The sequence below is a fragment of the Mus pahari genome, chromosome 13 (assembly GCF_900095145.1).
Source record: "Mus pahari chromosome 13, PAHARI_EIJ_v1.1, whole genome shotgun sequence".
NCBI classification, from domain to species: Eukaryota; Metazoa; Chordata; class Mammalia; order Rodentia; family Muridae; genus Mus; species Mus pahari.
Window position 1 is genome coordinate 13,893,593 of NC_034602.1, and position 19,435 is coordinate 13,913,027.

Sequence of the window (19,435 nt, forward strand, 5' to 3'; positions counted from 1 at the left end):
AGGGATGGCTCTGCTCAGCAAGGCTTTCGTTTCCTAGATCTCTGAAGGTACTCAGTACACAAGTTCCCAGAACAAAACAAAACAACAACAACAAGAGCAGCCCAGCCTCTTCTGCCTGCCTGCCTGCCTGCCTGCCTGCCTGCCTGCCTGCCTCAGTTCCTTTTCTGCTTCCAGGAAGCCTGATTCTGCTCCATGGGGATGGGACGCCAGTGGAAGACAAGGAGCAAGAGGCACTCTGCAGGAACACTGGGGAAAAGGTTCACTTCCTCAGGCCATTGCACTACAGTCACCGAACCTTAGCAGCCACCACCCCACCCATGCCCTCTCCTATGTAGACAGACTGGCTGTCCTTGGTCTTACCCAGATAGCAGAGGCCTTGGTGGTCAGCAGGCAGTAGGAACTCTTGGCCATGCTGGTGCAATCGCGGTGAAATCACTTCTGATAGGAGGCCTCACACAAAATGGCATCCTGGTCATTGTTCACCTTGCTCCACAGGCACCACAAGGGTATGCCAGGCCTGGGCAAGGCTGAGACCCTGAGCCTCCACCTGCCTTGCTGGGGGTGGGGGTTGGGTGCCAGACTGTTGGCATCTGGAGTGCTCCCACGTTACTGCTGCTGCTAGGGGGTAAACTGGGCTGATTCCCATTAACAACAGCAGTGGGGGAGCCCGAGTGGGACTCCTGGGGCAAAGCAGTGGGGGCAAGTGGATTCGAGGGCCTTCCACCATCCTCACCACCAGGGTCAGGAAAACCAGGGTCTGGACCAGGGAAGGGATTTGTGTTGGGAGGCAGGCTGGGGAGTCCCTGACCAGGTCTCTGAAGAGAAGGACCAAAAGGTGCTCCTGGTTGGGTAAGGCATTGGTGGAGAGGAGGAGGACCCAGCTCCCGTCTAGGAGGCTGTCCATGGTGGGTCAGTCCATGGGATCAAATCCCCCCCACTGGGCCTGGCATTACCTGCCCATCAGGTGGGCTAAAGTTTTGGCTCAGAGACTGGTTGAAAGGTTGACCGGAAAAGTTCACATTTCCCCAGGGGGCCGGTAGCCAGGGTACTGAGGAGGTATATTAAAAGCTGCAACCATAGGGTTGGGAGGAAAAGGAAGGGGCTGCCAACAAAATAGTTGTGGACCCCCTCCTCCTCTAGTGCTATGGCCTGGGGATACCTGGCCTGCCATGCTCCTCCATACACCAAAGCCTCCAACGGGCACCGGACTGCCAAGGAATGGAAGGCCTGTGCCCCCCACCTTAGGGGCTCCGAAATCATCATCAAATGGGTTTGAAGTGACCAGATGATCCACTATGGGATTTGGGTCGACGGTGGGGCAAACTTCATCAGATGTGTGCATGCAGCACCCTGAGTATTGGACTTTTCTTTGCTTCTTTTCAGGCCTCTTCATTTGCAGACCAGCCTTGCCCTGCTTCCTCCCAGTGCTGGGCAGCCAGGGGCGGAGGGGCAGAAGGTGTGGGAGCCTGCTGCCTCCCTCCAGCTTGTCAGGTGGGGGCAGCGCCAAGGCAGACATGGATTGGAGACCCGAGTCAGTGAAGGCAGGGATGGAGGCGCCCTCAGGCCGCACTATCGCTGGAGGGGATTCAGGGGCGGCACAGCCCCCAGTAGTAGCAAGCCCTAGTCACGCTGAGGGGGAAAGCACAGAGCTCAATTTTGTGTATTTTTAAAGATTTTAAAGCATAAAATAAGTTGCCTTAAAACCTCCCTTTGTGCCAGTATTCATATATCATTTACATTTCATTTTTAGTGGCCATAAAAATTCTTAATTAAATTAACTTTTAAATGGTTACTTAAAAACATAAAATTTTGCCTATTAATAGGGTACCATATGCATCTTATAATTTTTAATTCTGGAAAAGTATCAACTTTATTTCTATGTAGGCATAGAAAACAGAATAAAATAGAGTACTCACACTGGAACTTACCAAACCTTGGCATACTGATGTGTTCATACTTCTAACAAATGTCTTTGGAGATTAAAAACTTACCCACACAGGCCCCCCCTCACCTCCCCCCTTACTCCCAACCCCCACCTTTACCCCCATCCCTGTGTCTGGTAATGAGAAGGGATCTACTAGATCCTCACCAACTCTACCAAAAGTCTGCTGCCCTCTAGACTATCTCTAGCATCAGAGCATTTATTCCAAATGCTCTCTGTCACCACAGTTCCCAGTACTGACAGGTAAGTGACCCACAGACCCTAGCACCTACCAAATTACTGCTTTGTCCTGAGACACCAAGGCTCTGTGGACAGAATGAACCTCTGAACATGAACCCTCATTCCAAACTTCGGCTTTCTTCCTGTGAAAAAAGGTAAAGAATTGAAAGACACTGAGCCTCTAAGTAGCTACATTCCTGCAGTTCTCTTAGCTCCTAGTGCTGCCATGGAAGAACTCCCCAGACTCTCAGCCCCAAGCACACACTTCCACTCACGCAACTAACTTCAAATACAAGCATAGAAACCAAAATGTTATGAAAATCCACAACAACATATATTCTCTAAAAATTACTAACCCTTTAATAACGACCCACAGTGAGAATTACCTGCAAGAAATTCTAGACAAAGGACTCCAAGGGCCAATTACAACTATGTTAAACCAATTTAAAGGAGACATGAATACACTCCTACAGAACATAAGCAGCGACATGGATGAAATAACTAAGTCAATACAAAATATGAAAATAAAAGGAACAACTCAATAAAAGCCTATATGAGATAATGTCCAACAAGCCAGACAGAACCCTCAGTGGAAAGCCACACCAATAGCACGGGTTATGTGGGAAGGCAAATATTGGGGCTGGAAGGTACATGATAAATTAATAAAAATCAATGAATGGGGCAAGAGGGAGCTCTGAGACAACATGAAAAAAGACCTCACTTTCAAGTTATGGGCTAAGAAGTAGGAGAATATCAATAATACACTAATGTTATAGAATTTATCTTTTTATAAAATCATAGAGGAAAAACCTCCACACCTAGTGAAGTACATGCCTATCTACGTATGAGAGGCCCGCAGAACTCCAAATAGACTGACTCAGGAAAAAACAAAAAAACAAAAACAAAAAAACAAAAACAAAAACAAAAACAAAACAAAAGACAAACCAACCTACTTATCATATATAGTTTTTAAAATTTAATCATTTATTTATTTTTTTACACTCCAGATTTTATTCCTCCTCTCCACTCCCCCCATCATCCCATACCTCCTTCCTACTCCACTCCCATCTCTACAAGGATGTCCCCACATCCCTTCCCCCACTCAACCAGACCTCTCAACTCCCTGGGACCTCCAGTCTCTTGAGGGTTAGGTGTAACTACTCTGACTGAACCCAGACCCAGAAGTCTTCTGCTGTATATGTATGTGTTGGTGGCCTCAGATCAGCTGGTGTATGCTGCCTGGTTGGTGGTCCAGTGTTTGAGATATCTCTGGGGTCCAGTTTACTTGAAACTGCTGGTCCTCCTACAGGGTCACCCTCCTCCTCAGCTTCTTCCAGCTTTCTCTAATTCAGCCAAAGAGGTCAGTAGCTTCTGTCCATTGGTTGGGTGCAAATATCTGCCTTTGACTCTTTCAGCTGCTTGTTGGATCTTTCAGAGGGCAGTCATGATAGGTCCCTTTTTGTGAGTGCTCCATAGCCTCAGTAATAGTGTCAGACCTTGGGACCTCCCTTTGAGCTGGATCCCACTTTGGGCCTGTTCCTGGACCTTCTTTTCCACAGTCTCCTCTCCATTTCCGTGCCTGCAATTCTTTCAGACAGGAACAATTATGGGTCAGAGTTTTGACTCTGGTATGGCAACCCCCTCCCTCATTTGATGCCCTGTCTTCCTGCTGGAGGTGGGCTCTATAAGGTCCCTCTCCCTACTGTCAGACATTTCATCTAAGTTTCCTCCCTTTGAGTCTTGAGAGACTAACCTCCAAGGTCTCTGGTACATTCTGGAGGGTCCCCCTCCTACCTCCTGAGGTTGGTTGCCTGTTTCCATTCTTTCTGCTGACCCTCAGGAATTCAGTCCTTTCCCCCCACCCACTAACAGATCATGTTCCCTTCTTGCCCCCACCCCTGTCCACATTTCCTCTCAGATCCCTCCTTTCTTCCCCACTTGTGTTTGTTTTCTTCTCCCTCCCAAGTGGGACTGAGTCATCCTCACTTGGGTCCTTTAGCTCGTTGATCTTTTTGGTTCTGTGGACTTTATTTTGGGTATTCTGTCTTTTTTTTTTTCTAATATCCACTTATTACTGAGTACATACCATGTATGTCCTTTTGGGTCTGAGTTACCTCACTCAGGATAATATTTTCTAGTTCTACCCATTTGCTTGCAAAACTTAGGATGTCCTCATTCTTAATAGCTGAGTAGTATTCCATTGTGTAAATGAACCACATTTTCTGTATCCATTCTTCTGTCATGGGACATCTGTGTTGTTTCCAGCTTCTAGCTATCACAAATAAGGCTGCTATGGACACAGTGGAACACGTGCCCCTGCAGCATGGTGGGGCATATTTTGGTTATATTCCCAAGAGGGGTATTGCTGGGTCTTTAGGTAGATCTATTCCCAATTTTCTGAAGAACCTCCAGATTGATTCCCAGAATGGTTGTGCCAGTTTGCAATTGTACCAGCAATGGAGGAGTGTTCCTTTTCTCCACATCCTCATCAAAATGTATTGTCACCTGAGGTTTTGATCTTAGCCATTCTAATTGGTATAAGGTGGAATCTCAGGTTCGTTTTGATTTGCATTTCTCTGATCACTAAGGACTTTGAACATTTCTTTAGGTGCTTCTCAGCTATTTGAGATTCCTCTGTAGTGAATTCTCAGTTTAGTTCTTTAACCAATATTTTTGATTGGGTTGTTTGGTTTTTTGGTGATTAGCTTCCTGAGTTCTTTTTATATTTTGGATATTATCCCTCTATCAGATGTGGGGTTAGTGAAGATTTTTTCCCCCAATCTGTAGGTTGCTGATTTGTCTTATTGACTATGTCCTTTGTCTTACATAAGCTTTCCAGTTTCATGACATCCCATTTATCAATTTTTGACATTAGAGCATGAGCCATTAGAGTTCTTTCTGTTTGGGAAATTTCTCCCTTGTGCCAATGAGTTCAAGGCTCTTTCCTACTTTATCTTCTCTTAGATTCAGTGTATCTTGAATTTACAGTTTTTGTAGTTACACATTAAAAATGCAGAACGGAAGCTGGAGAGATAGCTTGTTGTGTAAGAGTACTGGCTGCTCTTCCAGAGGACCTAGGTTCAATTCCCAGCACTCATATGGTAGCTTACAATGGTCTGAAAGTCCAGTTTTAGAAGATAAGACACCCTCACTAAGACAAACATGCCAGTAAAAACAGTAATGTACATTAAATGAAAAGAAATAAATTATTAAAAACATAGAATAAAGAAACCGTATTGAAAGGTTTAAGAAAGACAAAGCCTCTTGTAAAATTATACCCATCAGAATAATACCTTATTACAATATAGAACCTTTAAAAGCTAGACAGGCCGGAAAAGATGTGTTCCATGTTCCAAGAGGTAACTGGCAACCTAGACCATTACACCCAGAAACAGTTTTTAAAATGCAGAAGAAATAAACACCTTTCAGTATTAAAACATATTAAAAGGAATTCATAAATACTAATCCAGGCACATAGAAGATATTGGAAAAAAACTTCATCAGTCTTAAGAGAAGGACAAACACAACCTCAAGGTCACGGGGAGTAAACACCAGGACAGCTGTCCAAAGAGATTGATTTAGTTATGGTTATCACTGCGGTGACCATGACCAAAGCAAGGTGGTGAAGAAAAGGTTTATTTGGCTTGTACTTCCAATGACCTTTTGTCATTGAAGGAAGTCAGGACAGGGACTCCCACAGGACTGATACCTGGAGGCAGGAGCTGATGCGGAGGCCATGGAGGAGAGCAACTTACTGGCTCGTGCCTCTTGGGTTGCTCAGTGTGCTTTCTTACAGGGCCCAGGACCACCAGCCCAGGGATGGCACCACCCAGAGTAGACTGGGCTTTCCTCCATCAATCACTAAGAAAATGCCCTATGGGTTTGCCTACAGCCAGTTCTTATAGAAGCCTTTTCTTAATTGATGTTTCATCCTCTCTGTTGACCCTTAGCTTCCATCAAGTTGACATAAAACTATTCAGCACACAGGTCTAAAAAAAAAAAAAATCACAAAATCAACAGAATGGCAGAGTTAACACACATCTTTTCATTATAAATCTCAATATAAACTATTTTAATGAACAAATTAAAGAATTATAGATTGGGTTAGAAAATAGGATCTATCATTTTTCTAACTCCAAGCAAAACAAAACAAAAACAAACAAACAAACAAACACACAAAACCAATCATACCTCACCACCAATGGTATATGCTACCCTGGAAGAAAAGGTAGACAAAATAATTCCAAGCTACTGGAACTAAGAAAAAGCAGGTGTAGCTATTCTAATATTTGTCAAAATAGATTTCAAACCACAACCATTCAGAGGAGATAAGGAAGGTCACATCATACTTACTAAAGAACAATTAACCAAGAGAATGATTCCTAATGATATATCACCAAACACATGTAGACCCAATATCATTTTTAAAGCATGCTAGATAAAAAAAAAAAAAAAAAAAAAACAAAAAACAAAAAAAAACTACCGACTAACCCCAGCAGAGTGGTAGTGAGAGACTTAAATTGTCTATAGACAGGTTATCTAGAGAAACACTAAGCACAGAAAGATTGAAGTTAAATGATATCATAAATCAAAAGGACCGAACAGACACCTACAGAGCATTCTGCCAAAACACGAAAAATTACTCATTCTTCTCCAAAGCCCATGGAATGTTCTATAGAATTAATCCCATATTAGGACAAAAAACAAGTCTCAACAAATGTAGGGAAAATATGATAACATCCTGTATTCTATCTGACTACAGTGGAACAACCCTAGATGACAACAACAATAAAAACTCCATATAGCATATAAATTCATGCAAACTAACACCACAAATCAAGTAATAATTTGGCCAATGAAGAATTCCAAAATAAAATTAAAAATTCCTACAACTGAATGCAAATAAAAGCACAACATACTAAAATCTATGGGATACAAGGAAGGCAGTTCTAAGAGAAAAGGTTATAATACTAAGTGCCTGCATTGGATAATTTAACATATCTCAATTTCATAATATAAGAATGTACTCAAAGGCCTTGCAAAGACAAGAAAGAACAAAGCAAATTGCAAAAGCAATAGATGGAAAGAGAAAACCAAAATCAGCATTGAAATTAATGAAATAGAACCACACACACACATGCACACACACACACACACACACACACACACACACACAAATCAATGAAACAGTTGGTTCTTTGAGAAGTAAACAGGATTGACAAATTATTTAAAAGACACACACATATAGAGAATACCCAAAAGGATAAAATTAGAAACAAAAGAGGGATATTACATCAGATAACAACAAGCTTCAGAAAAAATATAATACTTTAAAAATAATTTACATTTAACCAAACTGGAAAATCTAAAAGAAATATTCAAATTCCTTACTCATGCTAAGATCGGAGGATAGTGGATTATAGGTAAATAAGAATAAAGAGGTGGAATTCTGGGTGTGGAGAGGCTTAAGCAAGAAGGGATGTGGGAATGTGAGGAATATTGAGATGAAGCAGAAGATTAACCCAAAGGAAGGGGTTATGAAAAACTACATTGAAGATTACTGTCTCAGAACATGATTATGTATGTGTATGCAGAACACTCATGTACATAAAATAAATTTAAACTACAAATAATCAAAAATATAATTGTCCAATTATAGACAGTAGAACATATGCTATAAGAAAGAAGGCATGGGGTAAAATACTAGGGTTAAAATATTAAGCAGGCACATGTCAGCAAGATTCTGCTGAAGGGACCCTGATATTGTGGCCTCTTGTGAGGCTATGCCAGAGCCTGGCAAACACAGAAGTGGATGCTCACAGTCAGCTCTTGGATGGAACACAGGGTCCCCAATGGAGGAGCTAGAGAAAGTACCCAAGGAGTTGTAGGGGGCTGCAACCCTGTAGGTGCAACAACAATATGAACTAACCAGTACCCCCTGAGCTCAAGTCTCTAGCTGCATAGGTAGCAGAAGATGGCCTAATCGGCCATCATTGGGAAGAGAGGCCCCTTGGTCTTGTAACCTTTATATGACCCAGCACAGGGGAAGGCCAGGGCCAAGTAGTGGGAGTGGGTGGGTAGGGGAGCAGGGTGGGGGTGGGGTATAGGGAACTTTCGGGATAGCATTTGAAATGTAAATAAAGAAAATAATAATAAATAAATTAAAAAAAGAAAAAAAATTAAGCTGGAAACTTTAAACTGTATAAGGAGAAATGAGAAGGGTTGTTATTCAGAACTGTTTTATTCTTTGAAATAACAAAGCTTTGTTATATTTTAAAAAGATTAAGCTGTCATGAGGACAAGGGTATGCTAGAGAGTAGGAGGTAGTGAGTGTGTCAACATAAACTAAGAATGTATGAAAAAGCCTTATGGAAAACTACTATCTAGTAAACTAATTTCAGAATACAACATTTATAAAGAAAGAAAAAGTGTTTGAATGAAATTCTCCTACATAGGTTGACAATATTACTACAAGAAGAAAAAAAAATCTATTAAATGAAAATCTTACTATATGACATGAGATACGACCATATGAGTTATTGTTAGAATTAAAGAGAACCTAAAGGTCTCCAAAGAGCACAGGCTATTAACATGGCCTTTGTTGACCCACCATAAATGCATGATAAGACCTTATTACCAAAGAGATGGCACAATTTGGTGATGGGATTTGAAGAAATCAGTCTTATACTAAACAGGAAAAATCCTTCCTGCTTGACATCTTTCATAGTGGTAGAAGGTGGTATGAAAACTACTAGGGGAGAAAACATATCAGTGGTCTTCTCCAGTATTGGATCTTGCATGTGTCAATTACAACCTTCCAGGAGATACGCCTACTGATGCTACAGTGACACAAGTTTTATGAATTTTCTACCTACTTTCCCAGTGGATCTGAGGCCTGTTTAACAAAAGGGATCATCATGCTTTGAATTATAATGGTCAAAAGCCATTGGCTAGGGTCATAAACCTAGGTTATATGCCACAGGGTAAATCTAATAGTGCTATTTTACTAAATTGTCAGTTGTCAAATTGCCTTTTAAACATTTACATTTATACCCATAGAACTGGAATGCACCCTGACATGAACTTGCAGAAATAAGGGTCTCAAACAGGTGTGAAGTGGGAGAATTGAGGATGGGAAATAAAAAAGACAAGAAATAAAGTTTATAAAAAAAAGCGTTGTGTGGGACCAGGAGGTCTTGGATAAGCTGATGACTGATGTCGAGCAAGTTTAAGAAGTGCAACATCATATATACTATTTGCAAGGGGGAAAGTGGCCAAGATTAGCAGAAAAATAAGCCAGACCATGTTAGTGAAGAGAACATGAGACACATAGACACAGCTGCTTAGGACTGATAACCACATCCTAGGAAAAAGAGTCAGGTTCCCAAAACTCCAACCTTGATTCACTCAAGCCTCTGGCTCCAACCCTAGACTGGCCTTGCTAAAGGACACAGACATAAAGCTCTGCTTTTCCTCTTATCGGAACCTCTGAAGAAAGTCTTGGATTGGTGTGTCTCCCTTCATCTCTCATCCTTGGCCAGAAAAGCTTATTTTTGCAGTGTAGAGATGGATAACTAGCAAATGTACAGAGAATAAGAGATGGGATAGGTATTTTAATTATCGGTGTTAATATCTATATTAACCCTACTACCAACAAGGCTCAGACCACACTGTGGAAAAGGAGGCATAAAGAATATAAAGAGCCAGATGATGGGAAGGGATACTGCAAATGCTGTCTCCTGGACATGCCTTGACTATAGCACTGATGAACTCAGTAGTTGGGATAGCTGCATAGTACCCCACAAGATCATATAAATATAACAGGGTGGATGTTATTCAGGTAACACCACTTACTGCAGAGTTAATGGCAATACATTGTTACTCAAGGAGAGAGAATCATTCTTTTTTTGAACATGTGGCTATTGGTAGGTTTCTCATGCTTCAGTGAATGGCCTCATACCCATGCACATATTAGCCACACTAACTGGACTAGGTTTTCAAAGAAAGTTAAACAACTGAAGTTGAGAGAAAGGGCATGTTTGGAATGTCTGGTTGGAGTTAGAGGAGATAAAGGGCATAGATGTGATTAAATTTCATTATTTAGATGTATGGAATGTTCAAAATAAAAATCCTTAAATGTATATACACATACATACATGACTCATTATAGATGTTGGTGATCTAAATTATATGTAATTTTAATTTGAAGACAATGATAAAATACACACTATTCTTTATTACAGTACCAGGAAATTAACTGACTCTCAGGGAAGACCTTCAGTAGCAATTTTTCAGAAGTCTTGTACCTTGAGGTGGCCTATTGTTCTCACCAGTGAGTGAATATAGTTCTGTGGTGGATACTGGCTGATGCTTTCCTCTCTGTTACTAAGACAAAGCGAGACAGTGACGAGCTTCTTTATCAATGACCTCAGTTACGATTTAACAGTACATTTTAAAGTCTGTTAAGAGTATTTCTTTGAAGATTTTAGGGTATTCACAATGTACTAGGTATAGATATGCCCAAGCTTTAACTTTTATTTTCATTAGCAAATTTCGTTCTTGAGGTTTAGGGATGCTGTTTTGTGGAGAAACCCCACCCAAGCTTAGAGAAGGCCATAACAAAGAAGTAAAATTTTCATAACTTTATAAAATTTAGACAATAGCAAACATAATCAATCATGTACCAAATTGAGCATCTATTAATTTCTGTTTGCACATGATGTTGGCAAGTGAGAAGTTGAATGGAAATGTATGGGAGCACGCCATTATATCATATGTCCATTAGAAGTCTACTCATTCTATATGTAATTTCAGCAGGAAAACAACAATGAAATGTACTTTAAGTGTACTGTATTTAGGTGCAAATTTATTTTTGGTTGTGAGCCTAGCCTTTAACAGCTGGGCTATCTCTCCAGTCTTAGGTACAAATTTATATAAGTCGAATTTTAGTCATGACTCTTTACCAATTGTCTTTGTGATGTATTGCTATACAGAAACACAATGACCACAGCAACTTTTATAAAAGAAAGCATTTAATTGGGGCTGGCTTACAGTTTCTGAAGTTCAGTCCAGTTTCATCATGATGAGGAACATATGGCATAGAGGCAGACATGGTGCTGAAGAAGGACATGAGAGTTCTACATCCAGATCCACAGACAGAAGGAAGAGAGAGCCACTAGGCCTGTCTTGGGCTTCTGACACCTCAAAGTCCACCCTCTGTGACACACCTACTCCAACAAGCCCACACTTCTTCGCTCTTCTAATTAGTGACAGACACTTCCTGATGAATAAGCACTCTTATATATGAGTCTGTGGGGGCCATTCTTATTCAAGCCATCAACTGACACCAACATTTCTAAAAAGGTGTATCAGCTAAGTAGCCTTCGTGGTTGCTCGAGCTCGATACTGCTTAATGCTGAGTGTGGTAAAAGATTATTTGCTTTTTATTTTATTTTATTTCATTTAGTTAAATGTCTTATCACACAAACACTGTATGATTTCATGTCATGTCTTCTCCTGACCTGGATCTTCTCTCAAGAGCCAACCTCAAATCCTCTAGCTCACCATTTTGCCAGGATCACACAGTTGTAAAATCTGTAGTCTATCTCTTGATTTGTTGGTACTGGAGATACTGCATTGATTTTCTGTGTTGCTCTCCTACAACTAAATTACCATAATAATTTATGGCTAAATCAATATCTATATTTATAATTCTATGAAAATATACTTTGGAGCCACATAGTTAAAGTTTCCCATTTCTTATAAAGTCTTAATTTATTCTTAGTATTAATACTCATAGCTCTTATTGATCAATTAGCTGATATTCATATTTCAACATAATTGTCTCTCATTTATTGTAGCATCTTTTTTCCTGAAATATCAATAGCATTTTATAGTTGTTTAATAATATTAGTTGTGAGTTTAAGCAAAGTCCTAAAGCATTCTGTCTGTGTTTTCTCTTGCTGTGTAACAAATCATCATCCCACACTTACTTTAGTGCCTGCTGGTCAGGTTTTTGTTTAACTTCTTGGTTTTCTTCTTATTTCTACTGTCCCATCTTTATTTGAAAAGAAATTATAGATTCACAATTCACATTTCTAATTTATCCTTTTATATAGTGAAAACCCATATAATATATTCCAAATATGATTTTCCTTCCTCCATCTTCTTCCAGATCTTCCTCACCCTCCAACGTCTCCAACTTTATGTTTTCTTTCTTTCTCTCTTCAGAAAACAAACAGGCAAATAAATAAATAAGTAAATAAATAAAAAACACACAAAAAAACAAGTGACACACATGCAAACATACAGCAGTGAAACCAATAAATCAGAAAAATTGAAACCATAATAAACAAGCAAAATAATGTTCATTTTACAAACCACATTGCTTTTCTGTTGGCTGTCTACTGTTAGTTCTGGGGCCCATTCTTAAGTGTAGGTTATAAACCTCGTCAGACTGCATTGGAAAAAAACCAATATTTTGTTTGCAAGCTGATCCATATTTCTTACCTGTGCAGCAATTAATGATTTTACTTTTCTTTCCAATTTTCCTGTACTCTATTTCATGTGAGTATATTACCATGCTGTCTTCCACTGACAGGATATTGTTTGTTTCCCAGACACTGCTCCTGCTCCATGGTCTAGGTCTTTGTGGCTGTCACATGATTTCTCTCCTTCTCCTGTTGCTGCCTGGTGCTGTGAACTTCCAATTCCAGTACAGCATTCTGAACGTGGGAATTGCTGTTGAATTCGTCTGTCTGTCTTGATGGTTCTTGCCTTCACACTCATCGTTATGTTTGTGGTAGAAGCTCTGCTAAGGCTTGGTTTTTGTGTTCTTGCTTTTTGCTTGTTTTTTTCTTCCCTTTCCTCTTCTTTTCACTCTTTTTTCTTTTTTCTTTTTTCTTTTTTTTGAAACAGGGTTTCTTTGTTTAGCCTTGGCTGTCCTGGAATTAGGCCTATGTACCAGGCTGTCCCCAACTCAGGCTGTCCCCAACTCAGAGGTTTTCCCGCCTTTGCCTCCCTAGTTCTGTGATTAAAGGCACGTACCAACAATGCCTGATTTGGCATTTGGTTTAAATTTGTTAGTCTTGATTTTGCAGTGATCTGGGCAATATTACTCAGCTATGACTTTATGACTCCTGAGTATAAAGGTTACAGATTAGCAGCCACCATGTTCTTTCAACTTGAAAGTTCAGTTCAGTACAATTTGGTGAACACTGTCCTTTACTAATTTTTTTTTTTAAGGAAGAAAGGTTTGATTCAGCTTGGAGTTCTAGGTGATAGTCCATCATGGTAAGAAGTCACAGTGGCAGGTACCTGAGGAAGTGGTCCTCAGTAATCCTAGTCAAGCAACAGAGAGCTACAAATGCATGCTTGCTGGGGGTGTGAGTCCCTTCTTCCATTTTATACATTCCAGGGTCCCCTGCCCAGGGAATGTATACTTAGGTGAGGTCTCCTATCTTGGTTAGCATAATCAAGCTAATTCTCCATAGGCAAGCCCAGCAACATATCTCCTACACTATTCTAGACATAATAGGGGTGATTGATACTACATTGAGGATGGACTCTTCCTGAGTTCTGGCACCTTAAAAGAAAATGGATGGCAGATGTTAGGCATAAACAAGCACACAGGGGACTTTTCCCTGCACTGACTCCATGGAGTCTATACCAGAAATGTTGGTTTCTTCAAAGTAACTACACCAGAAAGTTTTTATGCATCGCGGGTGATGGCTTTCCTACAGTCACATAGATGAAACCTTCACAGCCTGTACATTCCTGCACCTCCTCAGACCCTGAGGCCATGTACAGTTAGGGGAGCCTTACTTAGAAATGGATGGGAATAGTGGGGATTCTGTGACGTTCATTGTTCCTTCCTTCTGGGAAGTGTACCTAGGTACCACCATGATTGACTTTAGTAAATATGCTTGGTTTCAAGGACAGTATCTTCCAACAGTGGATGTGAGAGTGTATGTTGTCTATGTGAGTATGTATGCTCTGAGAACATTTATGTTGTGGTGGGCATGGCATACATGTAGAAGTCAAAGAACAAACTGGAGGAGTTGGTTCTCTCATTCCAAGAAAGAAAGGATTTTTCAAGCATAAGATTCATAAATCAAAGATCAAAGCCAAAACAAAAAAAAAGGAAAGAGAAAGAAAGCTATGATTATATATTGCTGTAAGATAAACAGTGTCAAGAATCCATGGGCCACTCCATTCCATATTATGCTTTTCTGTGTACGCCCAACTTCACTCTTCAGATCAGATTATCAAAGGAATGATGAAATAAATTATGTTTGTGTGTACCAAGATGTCACCTCCTCCTCTGCCTCTTGCAGGCTCTCATGTGACTTTCATCCCTTTGAATACTATATAACAAGTACCCTACTTCTGATACGCTGTTTGTTTCAGTTCATGAAAGTGCATGCAAGAGTGACCATACTAGATTGAGATCTACACACGTTAATATAAAAACCACTCTACTGACCCACAGCCAAGCATTAGATGGAGCTCAGGAGGTCTTGTGGAAGAGGTAGGGGGATGATTTACACATCTAAAAACATTAGGAACTCTATAAGAATACCAAAAGTGTCAACTAACCTGGACACTTTGGGACCTTCCAGAGATGGAACAATCAATCAACGAGCATACATGGGCTGGACCTAGGCCCCTTGCACATGTGTTGCATATGTGCAGCTTAGTCTTCATGCAGGTTCCCCAACAATTGGAGTAGGAGCTTGCCCTGATTCTGTTGCCTGCCTCTGGATATGTTTCTCTAACTGGACTGCCTTGTCTAGCCTCAGTGGGAGAAGATGTACCGATTCCTGCTGTGACCTGAGGTGTCAGGGTGGGTTGGTTCCTCAGGAGGGACCCCCCTCCTTTCTCAAAGGTGAAATAGAGAGAGGAATGGGAGAAGGGGCCTTGTGAGGGGAGAACTGGGAAGAGGGGAGGCTGCAATCAGAATGTAAAGTGAATAAATAAATAAATAAATAGAAAAAAAAATCCCAACTCTACCACATGACTCCTCTGTTCCACTCTTGGCTACCTACTCAAAGGACAATAAATAAATATCATGGAGATACTTGCATAATAGTGCCTGTTATAATGCTATTCATAGCAACTAAGTTATGAAACCAGCCCAGGTGTCCATCAACAGAGGAATGGATAAAGGATGTATGGTGTCTACACACAACTACTTATTGTATAAAGAAAAATTTAGCTATATTATTGGCAGAAAATGATACAACTGGTGTTAATATTAAATGAGCTAACTCAGTTTTAAAAAGGCAAATACCACATTTTCTCTATTCGTGGCTCCTAGATTCTATGTGAATACACAAAGTCATGTATACCCAAATATGGTTATGTCAAGTTGAATTCGAAAATTTCAATGAAAATGTTGGATATTTTAGTTTTCTGAGCATAACTGATGGCATCTTGTTTTGGTAGCCATGGCAACTAGAGCAGGTTTACAAAGGGATACACCTTAATTTTTTTTTAAAAAAAATTAAAATTAAATCCCTTCCAACTTAATGGTTTTTTATTTTTTTTAACCTGATGAATCTACTTAGCAATACCAATACGTACATGGTTAGTGGACAATGTATTTGAGCTTGAGTAGCCTCTCAATGGCTACATACCCAAAGAAAAATTACTGTCCATTCCTATAAGTCAACATTGCTAAGAGATCTTCAGCTAGAAGTTAGATTTTTATAATCTGCTGACTTGATCTTTTACACACAATAACACTTTCTCTGAGTTCTTGTCCACAGTGATCCTGTCATGTCTAGAATATATTGCTCTCTTTCTGCTCTCTCTTCAATGATGATGCTTGAGCTTTGAAGGTAGGGAACATGATATAGATGTCTTGGTAAAACTGGGCACTCAATGCTCTCTTGTTCTTTTGATGTTGACTATATTATACTTGAGTCATAGGTAAAAGAAATCAAAGTGGCTGTGACTCAGAAGCTGGAGTTCTGCTGGTCAGTTTTCCTCATGCTGGAAAGTTCTATGAATACTTTCAGGGAGGAAATGTGAAAACAGACTTTCCCCAATGTGGACACTTCCAGTAACAGTAATGACCTGTTGAGATGCACACAGTGGCACAAACATCATAGGAATAATCAGCTGCTTTCTGATTTAAAGCCTGCCCACATGACTGAACTCATGCCTGCTACTGTTAAGTATGCCAAAAGACTGTAGTTGGCTTGGTTATGAGTCCCATGGGGAGAAATTAATTCTATTATTCTACTGAATGAACATACTAATAAACTGCTCCCTAAGTTCTGATTTTCTTTTTTCTTCTTTCTTTTTTTTTATTATTTTCTTTATTTACATTTCAAATGCTATCCCGAAAGTTCCCTATACCCCATCCCCGCCCCTGCTCCCCTACCCACCCACTCCCACTACTTGGCCCTGGCCTTCCCCTGTGCTGGGTCATATAAAGGTTACAAGACCAAGGGGCCTCTCTTCCCAATGATGGCCGATTAGGCCATCTTCTGCTACATATGCAGCTAGAGACTCGAGCTCAGGGGGTACTGGTTAGTTCATATTGTTGTTGCACCTACAGGGTTGCAGCCCCTTACAACTGTACTTCAATAGATCTCTCAGCTCTCATCAGGGAAGCTCCCATTTGCAGTAAATTAAGATAGAAATCTACAGATAGTCAATGTGCAAAGAGTAAGAAGTTTAATTTTAAAACAAAAAATTAAGAAGTCTCTCATTTGAGAGTTTTATCAAGTGGAGTTAATTCAAACATCCTAGATTTATTTTATCTCTTGAGTCTTCAGCAATAAATTCAGTATCACCTGAAAAGAGATCATTGCTACTCATTGAATATACTTTGATTTTATGATTTCAATTATTTGGTGTAGCTAGCTAAAATTGTGCATGTGTACATTTTCAAGAGCTCCCAATGATCTCCAAAGAAAATATAAAGAAAAAAATCATACAGATCTGAAGGCAGAAAGAAGGAAATAGAATACTATCCTTTTTGTTTCAACTTTACTGTGTTAGGAAGTGCCTGTGTAACTAACTACCCAGATGCCTAAGGAGGAAAAATCATGGAACCCTTAAAGTAATTTCATCCATACTTATTGAGTTCTTCCTGTACCTGGGGTAAAGTACTGAATGATTTTTGTCTTTGAGTTTTAATCTCATCTTTTCTTATAAGAAATGTGTTTGTTCTCTCTTTTTCTAATCTGTTCTGTACTCAAGTACATCTTATCATTACTTGCTAATTTCCAGGTTCAAAAATAAAAAGAAAAAAAGAAAATGCCTTTAAAGTGTTCTTGAATCTTGCTATTGAACACTGTTGTATGTTTATAAACACAAACAAGACAAGCATCATAATGTAGAGATGAGAAAGAGTCAGTAATAGTGTTACAGGGACTTTGCTGTTTTTGTACTTTTAAAAAGCACTGTTTTGCATTATAACAATGCTAGCTCTATATAGGAAATATATAAAATGCAATAAAATAAACTTCTGGGTGTATGAGAATTTTCTTTCCAGCTTTTATAAAAATAAGTCATCCTATCACTTTTGTAATCTGACTTATTTTAACCAGGTAGTCATTGCTGTGCAAGTAGATTGATGCTAAAGAAAGCAACTGCGTAGGTGTTGGAGGTAATGTTTTTGCAGGTCAAGGTTGCAAGATAGGCTGACAGGCAACATTCCATGCAATTTTTAGTTTGGAGTAGACATTTAATAAAAGCTAAACCAGGAGTATCTCGAAATGTAGTGGTTCAATCTTTGTCTGCCCTAAAGCCTGTCTTCTCAAACTACTGCACAAATAGAAAAATGAAAAAACTCTAATGTCTGGTGGAAATTCTTACAAAGAATCATTATATTCTGGCTTGTAGGAATCATACCTTACAAGATGGAACTGAAGAGGTTGAGAGCATAACATACAAACTATGCAGCTGTGTTATAACTAAAAGCAGAAGATAAGGTTTCCACATGAAAGGCATCCACTTTATAAAGTAGCATTCATATGAATAACATTTAAAGGTAAGCCAAAGAAATCACTATAAACAAACCGTTCAAAGTGAATCCAAGCCTTCCCAGACTCACTTCTTCACTGAACTGACGACCCTCCCTTCTGCTCTTGCTGTAGGAAGTTTCATAGCACACTGATTTGTGTAAGTTATTGACACTACTCCTTCTTTGTGCTTTAATTCACTGAGAAGACTCCAGAGCCATGAGAAACTTGTGTATGCTTGTTTTTACTTCACCTAAAACCAGTTTAATTTTTGATCTCTGTGGGACTCTGGGAAGAAAGAATGGAAGTGGAATTTTGTCACTTTATGCAATTCTCTCTCTCTCTCTCTCTCTCTCTCTCTCTCTCTGTGTGTGTGTGTGTCTCTCTCTCTCTGTCTGTCTCTCCGTCTGTCTCTCTGTCTTTCTCTCTGTCTCTGACTCACTGTCTCTGTCTCTGTCTCTCTGTCTCTCTATCTCTCTGTGTGTCTCTCTCTCTGTCTGTCTCTCTGTCTTTCTGTCTCTGTTTCTCTGTCTCTCTGTCTCTCTCTCTCTCTCTCTCTCTTTCTCTCTCTTTTGGTTTTTCAAGACAGGGTTTCTCTGTACAGACCTGGCTGCCCTGGAACTCACTTTGTAGACCAGGCTGGCCTCGAACACAGAAATCCGCCTGCCTCTGCCTCTCAAGTGCTGCGATTAAAGGCGTGCGCCACCACTGCCCGGTATCAATTCTCTTTGAACGACTACTTCATAAGTGTGAAACTTCTGCAGTGGCAGAAAGCCTGACCTCCAGAAAGGCCCCATCTTCAAAAGGGCTCCACACTTCATACTGTGACACTGTGAGATGGTATTTAGAATCATCGTGCAGAATTTTTAGAGGACATGCACATTTTGCATTTCCTCATAAGACTGGAATTCTAGTGAATTCCAGACTCCAGAGAGATTCAGGTGAGTCACCTGATGACAGATGTGTGAGTGGGCAGAGGCATGACAACCAGCAGACATTTCAACTTACAACTTAGCCAGAATTTACTCTACTTCAAAAGTATAGGGGTGGCTATTTGCATCCTATTAAATGTGAACAACCAGAGATACTTACAATGTGCTTTCTGTCTTTTATTACTGCTCAGTGCAAGCTAACTATTTTGCTAGCGAGGATAAAAAGGAAATGGGAAAGGAGGTACCAATGTCTCTCTTTTTCTTTTAGCCATTTCATGCAGCAGAAGAATGTGTCAATGGAGGAATCACTTATTGGAGTATGTGGCAGAAACAGTGGAGTTTGTGAACATCTGCTGTTCTCGTAA

General features: G+C 40.0%; 1 pseudogene; it reads right to left on the minus strand.

Annotated features, from left to right (window-relative positions):
* Nucleotides 1-286: 286 nt before the first annotated feature.
* LOC110330864 lies at nt 287-1,516 on the minus strand (annotated as a pseudogene).
* Nucleotides 1,517-19,435: the final 17,919 nt, after the last annotated feature.